Source organism: Engraulis encrasicolus, unplaced genomic scaffold, assembly GCF_034702125.1.
Source record: "Engraulis encrasicolus isolate BLACKSEA-1 unplaced genomic scaffold, IST_EnEncr_1.0 scaffold_27_np1212, whole genome shotgun sequence".
NCBI lineage: Eukaryota > Metazoa > Chordata > Actinopteri > Clupeiformes > Engraulidae > Engraulis > Engraulis encrasicolus.
In genome coordinates, this window is record NW_026945566.1 from 2045217 (window position 1) to 2047716 (window position 2500).

The following is a 2500-nucleotide window of genomic DNA, read 5'->3' on the forward strand; positions in this document are numbered from 1 at the left end:
AGAGAGAAAGAGAGCGTTCATTCATGAAGATGAAAAACAGAAATAAAGAAGAAGAGAGGTAAATCAAGAAAAGAGTGATCAAGAGAAGAAGAGAAAGAAAGAGAGAGAGATAGAGAGATTAGAGAGAGATGGAGCGAAAGGGAGCGTTCATTCATGAAGATGAAATACAGAAATAAAGAAGAGGAGAGAGGTAAATCAAGAAAGGAGTGATCAAGAGAAGAAGAGAAAGAAAGAGAGAGAGATAGAGAGATTAGAGAGATATGGAGCGAAAGGGAGCGTTCATTCCTAAAGATGAAATACAGAAATGAAGAAGAGGAGAGAGGTAAATCAAGAAAAGAGTGATCAAGAGAAGAAGAGAAAGAAAGATATAGAGAGAAATAGATTAAGAATATATATAGAATATATAGAAATAAAGAAGAGGTGAGATATAAATTAAGAGAGGAGTGATCAAAAGAGGAAGAGAGAGAAAGAAAGACAGAGTAGACTTTTTTTTAAACTTTTAACCACCCATTTATTGTATCATTTTCAGCAGGTCAGATTACACGTTTAAGCCATATACTTACACACCATATGTGGAGGGAGAAAAAAAAACTCTCCTACACCTCAAACACACACATTCTTTGTAAACAGAAACAACACAGCCCCAAGCTAACTATCCCCAACTGAACAGCAGCCTCTGGTTGCCCTCCAAAGTCCCTTATCCATACACCATTTTCTCGCAAACAGCTCTAGGTCATTTATCAATTGAAAATAAGCAAATTCAGCTGAGATTCTCACCTCAACTAAAGTCTTAAACATATCACTCATTTCCACTACCCTCCCTTCTTGCTCCAGCTTACAGCATTTCCATACAGCCATCTTGGCCTGGCCTATGAGGAAATTTAAACAGGTGCATACATATTTGTTTCTGTTAGAGTAGAGAGAAAGAAATGGAGAGAAAGAGAGAATGGAAAGAGAAGGACAGAGGGATGAAGAAATATAGAATGAGCTGGGAATGACGCATGCATGAATCGCATGGTCGCTTTCTCCATTAGCTCGGAAAAACAGCTTTCTCTGTCACTTCATAGAGGGGTTCCAAGCTGATGGCCGAACGGTTATTTGTGTGTGTGTGTACCTGTATGTGCTAGCTAGTGTGTGTGTATGTGCCCGTGTGTGTTTTTGTGCATTTTCTTCATGCGTTCTTGAGCTTGTGTGGATGTGTGTGATTTATGTGTGTAGTTGTGTGTTTGAGTGTTTGTGTGTGTGTGTGTGTGTGTGTGTGTGTGTGTGTGTGTGTGTGTGTGTGTGTGTGTGTGTGTGTGTGTGTGTGTGTGTGTGTGTGTGTGTGTGTGTGTGTGTGTGTGTGTGTAGTTGTGTGTGTGTATGCACATGTGAACGTACACGAATTCTCAATGAATTCATAGCCGAATGAACTCGTCCTGTATATTCGGTATTCGTATTCATTATGTACACCTTTATACCTCGTCCTGCCACGCAATTATTGGCAAATAAAATGACTTCACTGACACGATCAGCTCCATCAAGGCCAAGAAACAGGCAGGCCATCTTGGTGAAGGCAGCAGGGGCTAGCCTTCATTGATTTCCCATCATAGGTGATGGGTTGCCTGGTGATGCTGTGAAAAAGGGATTTAACCAGCCTGGTAGGAGGAGCGAGATAGGGAGGAGTATGTACGGTAGAAGGCAGATGAGGAGAACCTGGAAAACAAGGAGATAGGCAGGAGTGTGTACGGTACTGTAGGAGGCAGATGAGGAGACGCAGGAAAACAAGGAGATAGGGAGGAGTACGGTAGGAGGCAGATGAGGAGAGGCAGGAAAACAAGGAGATAGGGAGGAGTACGGTAGGAGGCAGATGAGGAGAGGCAGGAAAACAAGGAGATAGGGAGGAGTATGTACGGTACTGTAGGAGGCAGATGAGGAGAAGCAGGAAAACAAGGAGATAGGGAGGAGTGTGTACGGTACTGTAGGAGGCAGATGAGGAGACGCAGGAAAACAAGGAGATAGGGAGGAGTACGGTAGGAGGCAGATGAGGAGAGGCAGGAAAACAAGGAGATAGGGAGGAGTATGTACGGTACTGTAGGAGGCAGATGAGGAGAAGCTGGAAAACAAGGAGATAGGGAGGAGTATGTACGGTAGAAGGCAGATGAGGAGAACCTGGAAAACAAGGAGATAGGGAGGAGTACGGTAGGAGGCAGATGAGGAGAGGCAGGAAAACAAGGAGATAGGGAGGAGTACGGTAGGAGGCAGATGAGGAGAGGCAGGAAAACAAGGAGATAGGGAGGAGTATGTACGGTACTGTAGGAGGCAGATGAGGAGAGGCAGGAAAACAAGGAGATAGGGAGGAGTATGTACGGTACTGTAGGAGGCAGATGAGGAGTAGGATCAGTGTTGCCAGATGTACAATAACTATCGAATTTATACCATAATTTTGTCCTCAGTACGATGAAAAGCACATGATGTACGGTCATTTTCATTCAGTTCATTTAGTTGCCTTGAAAAAAAC

At 43.5% G+C, this 2500-nt stretch overlaps 1 protein-coding gene across 1 annotated transcript in view; it reads left to right on the forward strand.

Annotated features, from left to right (window-relative positions):
* adcyap1r1a (adenylate cyclase activating polypeptide 1a (pituitary) receptor type I) overlaps window positions 1–2500 on the forward strand; it is a 61188-nt gene that overhangs the window by 7684 nt on the left and 51004 nt on the right. The gene's annotated exons all lie outside the window — the stretch shown is intronic.